Source organism: Opisthocomus hoazin, chromosome 6 (assembly GCF_030867145.1).
Source record: "Opisthocomus hoazin isolate bOpiHoa1 chromosome 6, bOpiHoa1.hap1, whole genome shotgun sequence".
Lineage (NCBI taxonomy): Eukaryota > Metazoa > Chordata > Aves > Opisthocomiformes > Opisthocomidae > Opisthocomus > Opisthocomus hoazin.
Window position 1 is genome coordinate 63,159,292 of NC_134419.1, and position 18,306 is coordinate 63,177,597.

The following is an 18,306-nucleotide window of genomic DNA, read 5'->3' on the forward strand; positions in this document are numbered from 1 at the left end:
TACAGTTATATATACTTGTATCGCTCCCTATCCTGATCATCTGTATATTATGATCAAAAGGGAACAGGATTATGTTGCCTCACTTTAAATACTGAAGACCAGGAGGTTTATTTCACAAAAATGCAACTTCACTGCCAGTCACCCACTATCTGTGATTTTCTTCTCTATCTATAAATTCATCTCTGTGGTTCTTTCATTTATTAATGAATTCTGGCTTTTCTCTTTCATGGAATAAATAGTTTTGATCTTAAATTGAGCTTATCTGAGAAAAGTAAAAGCTGAAACATATACTATCACTTTCAAAAATAAATAAATTTTGGCTCTGTGCTGTGTTAGTATATTAGGGAATCAGAGTACAAACTTGCAAGCAATTAAGACAAAATAGCTAACACACATAGCAAGCATAATGATTGAGGGTATTTGTGGAGGACAGGAAAAAATTCACCTTCCATTCTAAAAAAGAAGTATTTATGTGGTATTTAACAGAAGTATTTGGATTCATGTGCTCCACTAGTGTAAAGTGGCACTGACTTCAGTCAGCTACCGTGACTGCAGTAAAAATACTCTAATTTGTAGCTAAGGATCTAGCCCGGAATGTATATATGTGGAGAATTCTACTTCAGTCTTAGGTGGCTGATAAGCCAAGTGAAATAGCTGACTTTCTGAAACATAAATACTCTTTATCCCTTAATACACAAACATTTGATAGCAATGCTAATATAGAAGCTATTTTTCTCTTAATTTGATTATTCTGTAGAAATTCTAGTCAGTGAGTTATTCAACGACAAGCAATAAACTGCACTCTCTAATTTCATATATAAATGAGTGTATTTACTGCAAGGAGAGAGGGGGGAAAATTCCTTTATTTGCATCGTTGGCCTCATTCTGTCAACATATCACCCAGATTGCTGGATACACACAGAGATGCATTCTGGCAATGCGAGGTAGGGACCTGCATTTCCTGCTGTCTATTTCAACTTATTAATAATAGGATGATGCTTCTGGCACATCTAAAATAAATTAATATTGAACTAATTCAATTCAAAAAAGTGTCAGGAAAACACATTGCAGATTCATTCATCACAAACTTGAGACCAAGATGTTTTAAAAAAGAGTACCATAGTAACTATGTTTACATGTATAATTGCCTAAAGCCGAGCCAAATGACAGAATATATTCTAACACATACATGCCTTCAGTGCTGCTTAAGCCACCAGTTCATAAAATAAATGTAGTATTTTCAACGCTAACAGTAACGCAAAGAAATTATGTTCATTAGTTTTGTTTTACTTCAGAAAGAATTTTATCTGAGCTATAAAAAGATTTTTTTTTTATTGCTGCTGATTCAAAGTTGTGTTCACTGACAATCATTTAGATCTCTTTGGATGTCAAGGACTGACAGCACATCAGTATTTCTTTGAGTGGTAACAGGCTGGGCAAGAATAACTGCCAAACTTTACATAATTGACTTAAGTGTAGCACTGGTTGAAAAATTTTGTAAGATTATACCTAACCAGTTTATACATGGAATAATACAATGCTAAAAGTAAGAGCAGTAGAAAAATCTGAATAAATGTTTTAGCATTTACAGCACTTTATTGATAGGAAGATCAAAATAAACAAAACAAGTGGGAGTGATTCTGTAGCCTTTGACCAGTAAAAACTCCTACATATAGCAGACATAACACTTGAGCTAACGGCTGCAGATCTGGACCATTGATTTGAACGTGCTGTATTCTGATATTTTATTCAGTAGGACCTCAGATACAGTTATATCCTACTCAAGGTAAGTAAACCTGTCAGAATGTCACTGGATGTGAGGATGAATTCGGATTTACTCGTCTTGTACTCATGACAGTCAGATGAAATACAGAGTAATAAAGATACCTTTAGCAAGAGTCTCAGCATTGCTGAGTAGCTTGCCCTTTGTGCATTTTACAAGTGAAGAACATAAAGATCTTATTTGTCTGAAGTATTTAATAACTTATGATTTAAAATAAGCAAGCATAACAACCTCTTAAAGATTCTCAGAAACACTGGGAAATAACCTGAAAAAGTCAAATTAATAATTTTTCATAAGCAATGTCCAAGGCAAAGAATGATGACTCTTTAATAAGATTAGAACATTTCCACAGTCTTTCTTCCTTAGTCTGCTACTTTAAATTGTAACTACTAACAGTGAAATAATTACAACTAAAAGTATTGTTGCACAAAGCTTTCCGGTTATAGGTGGAACGCACATTCTTGAGTATACTAAATTTGTGACACATTTGAGCTCTGGAGGAAGAACATTTAACACACCCAGTACTCCAGAGGAAAAGATTCTGTGCACTCTCATTCCATTTCAGAAAGCCCTTAGGCCCAGAATCTCTCTCTCCTAACTGTCAAGATTGGAATGGAATACAGGGCATCAGAAGCTCAAAAATGCACTTGGGATGCAATTCTCTTGGGACTTTAAATATTAACGTGAAAAATCCTAAAGCGTGGGCTAGCAGGCAGCTGAGACAGATCGCAAAACATTGTGAGGAGTCGCACTCCCTTCTGCTAATCTCTCCTTGCAGTAAGAACACACAACTACATAGTGAACCAGCTGTAGGCAACAGACCAGTTATGCAAGTCACCCAATGTACGGCATGTGTTTCTTTAATGTGTGCCATTTCACAACGATATGCATCGTGATTATCACCAGGGAATTCAAACAGAGCGTGATCTCATTTTCATCACAACAAAGTTGATAGTGGCTTCAGGTCCTTGAATTGCAGCCTCTGGTCAATAACGGCACATGGACTGCACAACCTGCTGGCCTGCAGGAGTAGCACCTCATCGCAATTCAAAAGGCCTAGGGAAATAACCCTCTCTTCAGATCTCCTGCCTGAACAAATCATTGTAAATTAAATCTGCAGGGATTCTGTCTTTACTAATCTTGTATTTTTTTCATGTACTTCAGTCATAAAATGGAAAAAAATTGTATGTCTTCTTTAGTTGCAACTGGATATAGATTATGCTAATGATAACTCAGGCCATCTTGCTCTCAAACTCTCGATAAATCAGATTATGCTTTACACCTAAGTATAGGAACCAAACCAGACACTTGTGAAACGCAATGCTAGGCAAAAACAGGCAAGAAAATAACTGGGTTCAAAGGCATGCTGGCACCATCTGCCATCCCAGGTGGCTTAGATAACTAAGCTAGTCCCAAAGAACTGCAAGATTAAAAGAGAAATCATAGGTTTCTTTGTACTATTCAGTTTGATTTTACCTTCCATTTTTAAGCCTGCAGAGTATCCTAGTGCCATACATCCAGGCTTTTCTCTACACCCAGAAAACATATGCGTTTTCTTTAATTTAAAAACAATAAGCCAAGAAACTTACATTAATATATTTCCAAATTTCCAACACCTGAAACTTTTGGGGGAAAAAGAGCAATACTTTAAGACTTGCACTTCAAACATGGGAGCTGGCAAAGTTGGAGAGAGATTCATCACACACTTCCTCTTTCTAGGTAATTAGCTGGAGAACTATCTGGATCTGCAGTATGAGAGAGAAGATGATGCAAAAATGCAGTAAGGTAAACAGTTACAAATCACATGGGCCAACCTCTACCCGTCAGATCCTCATGTAATTTTATGCTAAATGGCGCAATTCAAAGCCAAGTTCTTCTGCTACTTTAATTTGAATTTGTCTCGTGGTAGGAACTTGTAACATCAAACTCCATGAACAACCACTTTTGTTAATCTAGGGGATACATTCTTTTGTTGACACTAATCAGTGATACATATTCTTTACATTGTTTATTCTTATAATGAGACATGCTATTCTTTAAAAAGATTTCTGCAACATGTTTTAAACAGAAACTCCAAATTTTCAATTGCTGCTCAAATCTTGTTCTTTGAATTACTTAAATTATCCGCATTTCACATGGATTTTGCTATTACTCCATCACGAAGCTTTCCTATATGTTTGTGCAAGACAGGAGTTAAATCTGATCAGAGCTATATTCATGCTCCAATACTATCGGGCATTCTGCCTATGACAATTAAGTTACATAACTTATTAAATGTCTGATTTGATAGCTAACATACTTGTGTTTTCTTAATGAATTATACCTAGAAGTTAGTAAGTCTGTTATGGATGGGAATGACATCAAGTTTGCATTTATAAACCCATTAACAAATGAAATATGAATTCTTTTAAAGTGTTGGGAAGCAACAATTTCACAATAATCTTTTGGTTTATCTTCAACCAAATACCTGTACTCTGGCACTTTTTAGAAAATTACAATATGAAATTTCCTTCTCATCTTTGGAAGCCAGTGGTGTATGCTGGTAGATCATAATCTCTCCCTCATTCCATCCAATTCACATCTATTTCAGTTCATCCATACCTCAATCACTGTGACCAAATAGCTGAAGAGAAACTAAATTGTTTCAAACCTTTTTGTAAAGAGGAAGGAGCAGTTTTCTCTTCAAAGCTCCAGGTTTACTGGCCAGCTGTTAATTTACTGTGACTTCCTTCAGCAGCAGTTAAACTGGATGCATGTTTAAGAAGGGGAAATCTTGCAAAAAGGAAAGGCGAGACCTGTTGGGAAAATGACTTTACATGATGCTATAGAACTCTAAATAAAAATTTAAAACCTACACTCCCTTTGCAGACAATGCCTCTATCGATGTTAACCACTGTTAGTGTCATTTGCGTACATAATCCTGCATCTATCAATACATAGTCACAAAGACCGTATTATTCCCTAAGCAGCTCCCTGAACTGCACAGACAGAACTCAGCCATACTCTGCCTGTGCCTCTGCTACGGGCAAAACATCCCCAGGGACAGGTAGCCTGTTCTCTGTAGTGGTGTATCAGTGGTGGTTTATCAGTCTGATCTACTGCTAAACCTTGACAAAGAAAAATGGAACAGAAAATAAAATTTTCTTCCAAATTTCTTAAATGAAATGGATCCATGTCTTTCAATAAGGGGGGGGGGGGGGGGGGTGTGTGGGAAAGAAACCAGTGGGAACGTCTGAGAAAAGAGAAAAGAGAGAAAAAAAGACTTTCATTTATTTACTCCAAAAGCAGACATTCAACAAAGCTTCTGTACTGAGAGAAATTTCAAACACCACAACAGAAGTCAACATTAAAAGCATTTCTGTCATACATGGGACATGTAAATCAGTGCCCATATTTCATGTGGAGAAAGTTAAATTTATTGTGGTAAAATGCAGATATTCTTAGATGCTGGGAGGGGATCAGCAAATGCTAGATGGATCTTTATTTCAAAAGAGAAAAGAATAAGCTAAATAGTAAAGAAGAACATTAGATAAGTAGGGTACTGTTTCTCATGTATTTTATGTAAATATATTATTTCTGTGTGTTGAATATCAGTCATTACGTTGTTATTTTTAGCTATATCAGATTATTTTTTCCTCTGAAGATTAATCCATGTCGTCTGAATACTCACTGTAGTGTAAATAGATTACTGATGTGTTTAGAAATATTCTGTATTGTAAGAATTATCTCTCAGTTAAACTTTTTATATAATGAACTTCTAGAGAATGACAATATGAGCATTAACAACCAAACATGTTGAATCAGATGCTGAAGTAATAACAGCATTTTTTAGACAAACTAAAGCCATGGTGGCTATTCTTGTATTTTGAAGATACATCTCAGCTGTTTAAGTTTCACCCAGTTAATTAGAATGACTAGCAGTCTAAGCTGACAGCTACCATTATTTTTTTTCCTGCCACAGCAATAATTTCTTATTTCTCTACAAGTAGTTGCTTGTGTTTCTTGCAGGAAAGCAAAACAGAAAAAACGGCATTTCAGAATTACTTTTCCTTGAAGAAGTCCTACCTAGCTGTTTCCTGTTGGCTAAAGCTAAGTTTTAATCACAGATATCTGATTTTTCAAGTATTTTTACATCTGTCTCTGTTGTCTGTGTCTCTACTCATCAGTGTCAAACAGGCATGCAGGATTTTCTGGGTGGCCAATAAAGAGTCTGGCTATAAATATGGATTTTTTAATGCATACAGGAGTGCAGCATGTGTTTCTAAATAAGTATTTTAAAATTTGTTATTTCTACATAAGTATAAGGAGAACTAGTACTGACTGTAGGCTCAGTAGATTTTTCAGATGTATCTTGTTAAAATGCAGATGTGCATATATGTGAATATCAGGGTCTATGTCTATAAAAAGAGTCTTTAAATGTTCAAACTCCTAATTATTTTTTCAAAAGATTCCTGGGGATTCTTTCACTCAGATCACCTTTCAATTTTTAATTCACTTTATTAAAATCTCAATAAATCATGATATTGCCAACTTCTCTATCTGGAATACATTAACATATCAGAAGATAATTTATCAGTCAGATCTCATATATTGCTTCTCATACATCAATTTGTCATTTCTCTGCTTTCATTTTCCTGTGTATGAACTAAGAAAATCTTATCTCGTTTCAAATTTCTGTTAATCCAGGACATATAAATTTTATCTATTTAAAGTCATCTAAATGGTTAAATTAGCTAAGTTTACATATGCCAAATTTTTGGTTTGTAGATGAAAAATATTCTAAATCAGTGAAGTATAGAAAAGGTTAGATTTAAGATTCATCAATGCTGGCAAAATCTTGCAATAACAGATTAATAACCATCTACAAACAGCTAAGAACCGTTTAGCTCTAACAGCATTAACAGTGTTGATATAGCAAGACTTCTGTTTTCTGTGCAGTCTTGGACAAGTCACTTCAGCCTCCCTGAATCCCACAGCTTTTCTGCAGGACGTCAGTCAGAAGAACAGAGTAGTGCCCTAGGTAAACACTCTCCTTCCAGCATACATAAGGCGCTATGGAACAACGACAGGTTGTCCCCACTTAGAAAATGCAGTGGTCCTACTTCATGGAAGTGTAGTGAAGATCCCACTCAAGACTAGAAGGCAATCAGGCACACACAAAACCTAAAGAGAAGTAGCCACACACTTCTGAACTAATATGAACAAAGTGATAATAAAAATGCTTTTGGTAGCTGGCCATCTGCCTCCGTTAGAAGCCAAGTTCTCATCTGCACTTACATTCAAGGGAAACACATAGCATCAAATTGCATCTACACCTTTTCTGAGTCTCCCCTGATGGCTAGGGTGACAGAAGAGAGCTACTGTGTAAATGAGATTCAGTCTTAAGACACCAGATATTGTCTGCAGGAACGGAGGTGTATTTTGCAAAACTGAGTTACAATATGCAGACTGTTGTTCGATAGATAAGATCTGCATGTGGATTAGCAGCAACTGGAAAGTCACTAAGATTTTATGTCAGTTAAACATATTATTGTCTGGATTTTGAAAAACACAAAAAGCCAACTCTTGTGCACAATGATTTTAGCAGATCTGAAATAGTGCCATTATAAAAGTTTGTAATATAAAGACTGATTCCATAAATATCTGATGAAAGCCATCACCAAGGATAATTAAAGCTATAGGGTTTTGTAATAGCACTTTTGCAGGAGTGAATATAGAAGAATTTAAGGAATGGAGACACCAAGCAGAAGCAGATGAGGCTGTAGACAAACTGTCTTAACATTTTGCAAGACTACAACTGTAAGACAGTTGTGAGCAAATGTAAGCAATGATTAACTCAAGATTAATCTCATCTAACTTTGGATGCTTTATTGTCTAGATTTGTTCAATAAGAAGTAATATGCAGCAGGGGAAGAAACAGTCACTTCTAGAACACTGTTCATCTAACCTGTTTGACACATCTATGCAAGATAATACAAATTATGCCCCAAAAGTACCTATTTCTGTTCACTGAAATCTTCAGAAGAGTTAACATTTGCAAATTCTTACACTGGAAGTGTTCAAGTTTGAACAGATGAATCTTGCCCAAATTGCTGTCAATGAGAAGAGCAAATGAAAAGTGTTTATCTATAAACCTGGATGAAAACAATCATAATCATCCCCACTCTGGCAACTAAAGTAGCTGTTGTGGTCATGAATAGATGTGGGAGCTCAAGTAGAGGTATTCTTTTTTAATTCATATACCTTTTATATGCCATTGTGCTTTAGGTCCTTGCTTTTGAACCTGTATCTGGTTTATTCAGTAGTGTTCTGCAAAGTACTCAAAGGAAAAATTTTCTACTAATTGCTGTTAATGAACCCTTAAAAGGTGGCTACAAACAGCTCCTGACTTGTCTCAATGACCTCCTGGAACAGCAAATGCCAATGAACTATTATACTCCAGGAAAAAAAGTCCCTTTGTCCTTTAATTTCACTTTATCTCCTTGCTTCATACTTTGAGATAGAGCTAAAAAGAAGACAGTAGTCATTTCTTAGTAATCTTCTCACCTCGATCAAATCCCTGTTGTTCACCTTATTCAGACTGAATTATCCTGGTTCTTTTGAATCTATTTTTGTTCCTATAGAAGTACTACTATACTTTTTATCACTTTCTTAACACCTATTCGGACTCTCTTAGTCTCAGCTTTATCTTTGTTATGCAGCTGTCAGAGAGGGCACTGGGATCACAAACATGTACAGAAATGCGAGTAACAGTTTCTCACACAGGATTTCTCAGATTACCAATGATCCTGTGCACTTACTTGTTCATTCCTTACACTTAAAAATTTCTTGTATCAGTTTACAGACAGTAAATTATCTTCTTATCTTGTCAACATTACAACATTGGTGGATAAAGGACAGGCAACTGACATCATCTACCTGGACTTGTGCAAGGCATTCAACACTGTCCTGCATGATGTCCTTGTCTCTAAATTGGAAGGACATGGATTTGACAGATGGACCACTCGTTGAGTAAGGAACTGGCTCGATGGATGCACACAAAGAGTTACAGTCAACGGCTTGATGTCCAGGTGGAGACCAGTGACGACTGATGTGCCTCAGGGGTCGGTACTGGGACCAGTGCTGTTCAGTATCTTTGTTGGCGACATGGACAGTGGGACTGAGTGCACCCTCATCAAGTTTGCCAACGACCCCAAGCTGTGTAGTGTGGTTGACACGCTGGAGGGAAGGGATGCCATTCAGAGGGACCTTGACAGGCTGGAGAGGTGGGCCTTTGTGAACCACATGAAGTTCAACAAGGCCTAGTGCAAGGTCCTGAACATGGGTCGGGGCAATCCCAAACACAAGTACAGGCTGGGCAGAGAGTGGCTCGAGAGCAGCACTGAGGAGAAGGACTTGGGGGTACTGGTGGATGAGAAGCTCAACATGAGTTAGCAATGTGCGCTTGCAGCCCAGAAAGTCAACTATATCCTGGGCTGCATCAAGAGAAGCGTGGCCAGCAGGTTGAGGGAGGTGATTCTGCCCCTTTATTCCACTCTTGTGAGACCCCATCTGGAATACTGCATCCAGCTCTGGAGCCCCCAACGTAAGAAGGACATGGGTGTGTTGGAGCGGGTCCAGAGGAGGGCCACGAAGATGATCAGAGGGCTGGAGTACCTCTCCTATGAGGAAAGGCGGAGACAGTTGGGGCTGTTCAGCCTGGAGAAGAGAAGGCTCTGGGGTGACCTCATAGCAGCCTTCCAGTACCTGAAGGGGCCCTACAGGAAGGATGGAGAGGAACTTTTCACAAGGGTGTGTAGTGATAGGACGAAGGAGAATGGCTCTAAACTAAAAGAGGGCAGATTTAGATTAGATATTAGGAAGAAATTCTTCACCATGAGGGTGGTGAGGCACTGGAACAGGTTGCCCAGAGAAACTATGGCTGCCCCCTCCCTGGCAGTGTTCAAGGCCAGGTTGGATGGGGCTTTGAGCAACCTGGTCTAATGGAAGATGTCCCTGCTCATGGCAGGGGGATTGGAGCCAGATGATCTTTAAAGTCTCTTCCAACACTTACCATTCTATGATTCTATGATTCTAGATTATACAATAGTATGAGGTAGAATTTGTGAAAGTTTCAAATGGCAAGACAAACTTGTAATCTTTTGTAAATATAATGTAGTCATGAAAATAAAGTGGCAGGCTGTCAAAGTAAACATTTTACCACTCCAGGGGAGTACAGTGGGAAAATATTTCAAATTGTATGGTAGAAAATACAGGCCCAGCAGTCACAGAACTGAGAACAAGTACAAAGAACAGAATGAATTAAGAGAAACGAACTGGTGGATGTAGGCAATCTGCCTAGGTGAGAGGAGGGAGAGTGGTAGGAGAAAGATATTTCAAGAGACCAGGGATATTTTACTCTGGCAAATGTGTAAGAGAAAATTAATTCCCACAAAGCCCATATACAATTTTGTTCTGAATCCTATGAAGTTTGTCTAAGAGACAGACATCCTTTCCAACCCCCCCCCCCCACACACCCATCAAAGAAACGCACAATGATCAGATTAGAACTTTTACTCTTTATAACAAGTTGGACGCCAGGGAGAAAACATTAAAGAACAACTTTTCCTGGACAAAAATCAAACTGCCTTTGTAAGGTTTTATTGTTGGTCAGAAAAAAAGAACAGAGGTGGCATAACACAGCTAAGTGGTCTTGGAAGTAAAACCATCACTCAAGGTCTTGAAAGATTTCCTACACATTTTTCACATAGAATTGGTAGAGTATTTGGGCCAAATTAACATAACCGTTGATATCAACCTACATGAGGGATAAGAGTGAGTCAAATTTTCTTGAAAAATTTGCAGCTATTTCAAGTGAAAGAAAAAAGAAGAGACTAAGCATTCCATCAGAAAGCTTTCTAAACAGATTCTACTTGACCACAGTGGGAGGAAAATAAGCAGCAAAGGTTTGCAGAGAACTGAAAAAAACTTTAGGAATACGGATGAACCAAGTTCAATAAAACAATCATTCTCTTTGAATCTATGTTTTGAAATAGTTTTTAGACAAATTTTGTAGCACTGGGATGACATCAAGTGGCTACTCAAGCCAATTACTCCACACTTGCTGGAAATAGTTGTTATGACATCACCTTAATAAGCTGTTCCTACAGTGTAAATATTACAAACAACTGCGTCTATTTTAAATTCATTCTTTGCATATCTCAATTTCAAGTCCTCTGTGCTTTCCTCAAGCCTCTCTCCAAAAATAATAAACCTAGAAACCTTCCTAGAAATCAATAAATCTCTTTTTCATCTAATACCTTTCAATTCAGGAGATCAGAAGTATAGATATCTTTGGATTTAACAGTTTTGTAATAAGTGGAATAATTAGGCTTAGCTAGTCAGACTTGAACTAGAAGGAAAGAAATTGAAAGATCTTCTTGGTGTGTAAGGCAAATTATTAATAATTGAAAGGAATTCCACAGCTTAATACAGTGCGAACAATCATTCACTGGAACTACCTCCACAGTGGCATGGTAGAGTCCTCATCACTGGAGGTTTTCAAGATGCAGTTGCACAGGGTGCTGGATAATCCCATCAAGGCTCCCTTTCCCATGAAAGGCTGGACCACATGATCTTCTGAGGTCCCTTCCAACCTGGGCTATTCTATGATTCTATATTCTAGACAAAGGACAACTGTAGCTTCTGATAAGCTTGTATTAAAGCTATAAAAATATGATAACAAGTTTAGAACTAGTTAATGGGTAAACATTTCAAGCACTTTTTGAATTTATTAATAATATGACTCACTACAGTTTGTATTTCTCAAATTTTTTTCCAGGAAATGTCCATCTTCAGATATGACAGTAAGGATTATAGTCCAAAATTGAATTTTCAGACAACCAAATATCTAAGAGTATTTATAAGACAATCTCTTTTCCACATGAAGAATGTGATCTTAGAAGTTTACACGTTTCCTTCCTAGCTGTTGCACAGAACTTAATAAAGTATTCTCAAAGGTCAAAAAAAATCCAAAACCCACAAATAGGAGAAGTAATAGAACCTCCCTGTGAATTTGTATCCTTTGATCCCTACCAAGCTTCAGTCACCAAGAATCTCACCTTTATTCCAAAGAACCAGGTGTATTCTGCCTGCTTCTGTAGTGGCACATTATTTTGAATGAACCTCCTGCATCTAAGCGCCAGTTTCCACAGATCTCGTAGGAATTTCAGTACATTTCAAATTTGCTTGAAAGCAGTTATCATTTCAGACATTATGGGTACAATGACCAGATGGAGAGAAACAGAGACGGTAACATCAAGTAAGCCTTGTTTCTCAAGGAGTTAGTAAAAAAACAAACAAACAAAAAACCCAGATCCCAACCCCCCCCACTAACTATTGCCCTAAACGGATATCAATTTTCAAGATGTCTGTTTCCAATTTTTTTTCTGCCAACCTCCTATATGAGTTATTGAAGGCTAAAAGTCTTCCACATTCCTTTTTTTCTTTCCTTTTCCCCCATTCTCAACGTACTTGGAAAGATTACCCTCTCGGAAGATGCCTTGTAAAATATACCTGCAGGAGTTTTGTCCAAGCCTTGTCTTGGCAGCAGTTTCTACTCTGCTTGCACATCTAATATCTTCATTCAAATACTCAAATGACGCCAAGCTGTCGAGTTCTGCCAAGAGTTCCTCTAAGTTATGTTGTCATGTTTTTCTTTAAAAGCTCTGACTGACTCTTGGAAAGATGTTTTTATCTGCTGTGAAGCCCACAGTAAGCAGATCTGTGCTAATTCCTAAAAAAGCAGGCCTTAAGGAAGTTACTTGTCTAGAACTAGGCTGCCCTTCAGAGTCTGATAATCACTCAAACGCCCTCAGGGACATTTCTAACAAGACAGTCACCTTGTCTTGTCTCAGCTTTGGGATTTCAGAGCTGAACTCGATGAGGAATGACATCTCTTCATCATGGCAAACTCTGGAACTAATAAACTTCTTCTAGATGACATACAGAAAACCTGCAGCATTTAATCTGTGATTTAATGGCACTGGGTATAATAGAAATTTTTAAAAGTATGTCCTCTATATATCTACACATCTTTTTGTCCAGTCATTTATTCATACTGAAAGTAGTTTTAGAACGATATAACTAAGGGTTGTAGACATTATCAGGATGAATTTAACCAGTGTTACAGTACTAGCAACTTAGTAATCACCACAAGCAACATGAACGCTTGATTCTGTTTTCACTCAAAGTCACAGCAAAATGCGTGAGTTTTAACAGGAATAGACTTGTGGTCCTAACATTTTTAATACTTTATTTTTTAATTTTTAAAATATTCCCTTCTGGTAAAACACTGCAAATTCAAGCATCTGTAAAGTTCAGGCCATTATCCCTTTGAAGACTTCATACTGCTAGCAGCTTAGTCTTACAAGTAACTGGCCAAGTGTTTAGCTCAAGTAGTTCAGTTGGCTTTTTCTAGTGATATTCCCTTTTTATGTCCACCTTTGGTAGCTCTACCAATTAATTTTCTTTCCTCACTGCAAGATCAAAAGGATGTTTGTTCCTGACTTCTTTGCTTCTCTTTGTTCAGAATATTTTTGGCCTTTCACTTTTAGTACAAACTAGAGAGTGAACTATAAGCTTTGAAAGTAGAATTGATTGTCATGATGCACGGATAAGAAATCATGTCTCTATTTCAGTCGTAGACCGCAAATAAAGAATACAGAATTAAGCAGTAACCAACTGGCACCTTTAAGTCATTGGCTGTAGAACACTGCTGGAGAGTGGATACATGGGGCACTCATCTAAAGAATTTTATACATACTATGTCAAATAGTATTTGATAAATAGCTATAGACATTAAATAGTCACACCACAAAACCTAAAACACAGACAGGACATCTTATTTCTTAATAAAGGACAGATATAATCAATTAGAAAACCCATTCTTATTGTTGTCAAACCCATGTTCCAGTTTCTGTAATTTATTTTTCAAAGCTATAAATTTCTTTCTCTAGATGAAGGCTAACAGTGTGTATGTGTCAGGGAGACCACGAGCAAGCACAGGAAGAGAGCGAGCGAGAGCACACGTGCAAACAAAAACTCCTGAAAGTTATTTCCCATAGGCTTGAACTATAATGATGGAAACAATCTCACAACAAAAAATTGTAGCTACACAAAAATCTCTGTTGGGGTTCATTTTTAACAATAATTCAACATGTTTGCCAATACAGACATCACTGGGAAATTCAAACTTTGCCAAGTACAGGAGCAAAGGAACAAAGTGACTGTAATGCAGCGTTCAGCATAAAGCCAAAGAGAGATGCTTTCTTTCCAAATTCCAGGAGAATTTTCTTCCTCATTTTCTTCTGGCACAGAAAACACTGAGAAAGAGAATGTGGTGTGAGTACCGAACAGGGTGTTTGGATACCTTCCTTTTTAAGCATGGGGAAGGACCTTTACTGGCAGACAAAAGGAAGAAATGAATGGGAGAAGTTGAGACAACGGGGAAAAAATAAGTTAATGAAGCAATCATATTGAATGCGAAGTACTCTGTCAACGTCAGAATTACTTTGTTTTGATTTAATTGTTTTAATGACAAAATATCCAAAAGGCTAAATAAAAATCTGTTAATGCATTATCACCTAGCAACTTGGTGCTTGTTTTAGGTTTATTTTTTTGAGGGTGTCCTGGTTTCGACTGGAATAGAATTAATTTTCACAGGAAGCTGGGAGGGGGCACAGCCTGGGCAGCTGACCCAGCCTGGCCAGGGGGGTATTCAGTACCATGTGACCTCATGCCCAGTGTATAACTGGGGAGTGGGCCGTGGGGCAGGGATTACTGCTCAGGGACAGGCTGGGCATTGAGTTTCTGGATGGTGACAAATTGCATTGTGTGTCCCTTGCTTTGTATATTCTTTTTATCAGTATTATTTTTTTCTCTTCATTTGCTGTCATATTAAACTGTCTTTATCTCAACCCACAAGTTTTACCTTTTCCTTCTGATTCTCCTCTCCATCCCACCGGGTGGGAGGAGTGAGCAAGTGGCCACATGGTACTAGGATGGTGGATGGGGCTAAACCATGACTGACAGTCAGATCCTTACCTGATAGAAATTCACATAGTTCCACTGACTTGGCTGTAACCAGCTGAAGTTTCATGAACTATAGCCTAGTGTCAACAAGAAACATACAACTTTTATAACTGCAATTCCTGCCACAATGATAACAAATTACTTTTTCCTCTGTGACGTGGAGTGCTATTTTAACTTGAAGTATAATTAGTCACAAAGGCGGAATAAGGAAAAGGAAAACTTTTAAAATCCATTTCTAGCTCAACTGACATACACAGAACTTGATACTGCAAGTTAAAACCAGGCTGTAAAACAATTAGATAAAATAACGTAGTTATATTTGATTCATTAATGCATTCCTGCATTGTGAATCCAGCCATCAAGGATGCTTACGCCGTTGCTTAGTCAACTGCAGGCAAATGAAAAGCTTCAGAATAGCATAGTACAGGATTAGACCATTTGATCAACAGACCTACATTTTCCTTTTGTTCCTGTCATACTGGTAGCATCACGTATGGCTACTCGTTATGTCCTTACCTAGTTTTAGCTCCAGCTAAGTTTGGCCTTTGAGATGTCATCCTTAAGTTCCCAAGCAATTTTTTTATAGCATTTGCCTTTGGCGCCTGTTCTAGCTTCCTCTTCCTATATGCCCTCTTTTTGTGTTAAGAAGACATAGCTGACTATCTAGTGCTGGCAATAGTCCTGGTTTGAGCAGAAGGTTGGACTAGATGGTCCTCAAAGGTCTCTTCCAACCAATATTTCTATGATTCTGTGAACACTTATTTTCACTAAGTATTGATTTCTAAACTAGTATTAAATGTTACATTAAAAACAGTACATATAAAAATTGGGTTTTCATTTTATACAGTCAATATTCATTTTGGAAGCCACAGGATGCCAATCCCACTTAGTAAGCAATGGTTGTTATCTCAGGAAAAAATTATTTTGACAAAAATTTTGGTGCTGTCATTATTTAAATGAAAATATTTTCTTTGAAGAATTATTATTGTGCTGGTTGCTAATGTTTTAAGAATGAGACAGACAACAATTTCAGGCCCTAATTGTTGATTATTGGCTAGTATCATCTGAGGATACACATAGATGATTTAATAGCTACAAAGTCAGGCAAAAAGATGTTTTGTATTTTCCACATCACGAGAAAGAAATTGGACAAAATCACTTCACTTTACCACAAAGGGTTCAATTCCCTACTCTGTTACATTTCATCACAATAATTTACACCTCTTCAACAGATATGCAATTTGTTACCAAACTGGACTGGTTTCATTTAATACCTAATGTCACTCTGCATATGTGCAAATTAATACACAAGGTGCAAACCAGTGGAGAATTAGGATTCAAGGCAGAAAATTATTGTTTGGTGATTACAATTTCAGAATGCACTCACAGAATGAAAGTTCATCTGAGGCAATTCCTAAGAGTACAAATAGGTACACATGAAGATATTTGAAGCTCTTAGTTCTGTCACCTGTCAAAAGAACAGAGGTTTGGGTTAGCCCAAGGGTTTAAACTAGATAGGAATTATTCCCAGATGAGTGTCCAGATATAGCTGTTCCCAGCTGTCTCCAACTCTGTACCACTTCGATGTCCTAGGGAAACTAGGTAACAAAACCAAAGTATAGCGGAACTTACGAGCCCAAGTTTCTTTGAGTACTTTTCCTCCACATCGAAAGAAATTAAATGCTGTCACAGGTGAAGCAGTCTTAATACTCAGGGATATTTTTTTTAATTAATTTATTGCCAATCAACAGAAACTTCTAATCACTGATTTAAGTATTGGGAAAAAGAAAACATAAGTAATTAAACAAAAACTTATGGAGTCATCTATATCGCCTCGTCCCCAGGCTCAGCTCAAGTCAAACTCCTACGCTTTCCCACTTGCAAGTCTCAGTTTCCTGTATTTTCACCATGGGTTATGTTCTGTCCATCCCAATTCCCTCAGTGAGGTGATGGGCAGTGCAGGAGGTTGGCATCAAGTGTTTAGTGCTTTCTTTCTGCAACCCATTTCCTGGGCCAGGAAAATGAGATATACAAACAATGAAGAAGAGAACAGCAAGAAGAAATTTGTGTTACGGTAACACCCAGGCGCCAGTATTTGTAGGGAATAAGGAAACTTTCTCCTGAGAAGACTAAATTGGCACAAGGCTTCTCAGGTTTTTTTGGCCTGCTTTAAAGTACCAAAAGAAAAGGTAAAGTCCCTAGAAAAAAAAGTTGTCATGCAAATTTGCTGCACGTACATTATGAACCTCAGCAGGGAGATTCCAAGGTAACAGGAGATAAAGGACTTGAGTTCAAACTTGAAAGCTGTAGAAAGAGCCTGCAGGATGCGGAACCAGAGCTAAAAGGCTATCCTGCAGCTAGATTGATTTAAATAAATTTCAACCTCAGAAAAAGTGAAGGTCTTTCCGTAACGGGAAAGAATATTTTCTAGTCTAGAAGACAGTGTAAAGAAACAGAATATATAAAAAATAGCTGATGTGTGCAGTAATCAGGCCAGGAAAAAGCTAAACAGACATAAAAATAATTTGCAGTTTCCACACCAACAAGAGTGATTATATGCTTTAATATAAAACACCCAATTTGGGTGTCTAAACTAAAAAAACAAGTTTCTGTGCAGAAACACAGAAGCTTCCTGGAATATAGCACCCAAATGTTAATTTCCTTTGCGCTGCCCTGCAAAGAAAACGTAAGGCTGTGCTTTTGACCCTACCTCTGCTTCAAAAGGCATGTACCTGACCACTTTATTCTTTCTCATTAACAAAATGAAATTGGTATCTAGTGGCAATACCCTGACAGCAACTACCTCCAGGAATTTTTGTTACTGATTTCTTCATTGCCAGTATTTCACTCATTCATGGCAGAACAATGTGAAAAATTTCAGGAGTTGTTTCCACATCAGGAAGGTCAGCCTACATGGAAGAAAACAAGATTGTGCTGATATATCCATGCTAACTCAGGTTCCAAATGCAACAGAGATGAATTACAGCATTGTTCTGCCCTGGGCAACTTACTCTGCTTTATCACCAAAGCAATAAGCCTAAGAAAACATTGATCTTCTAAAGCTATAGGGGTTTTTGAGAGCTAAGCAAATATATAGTACTGCATTGTGCCACGTCAACACTTGCCAACAGATGAATTTATATGAAAATATGGAGTTCAGTCTTCTAGGTTGACTTCTCTGGTTTGAACCAAAATATGAGAATTGGTTGGTTGCACACATACCAGAAAGGACTGAGAAGAAAAAATGAAAAGAAATGGGAAGATTACAACTAATATCTCAGTTTAGTTCTGTATGTATGCCTATGAATGGTTGCAGCTGAGTGGTAATAGATGGGAGGATTTTAGAGTCTCTCTGCTACTTCCCCATCATTTATGACAAATCGCAGGCTGTACAGGACTGAGCTAGGAGAACAATTGTACAGTCTAATTTTACTGCAAACGAAACTTACATT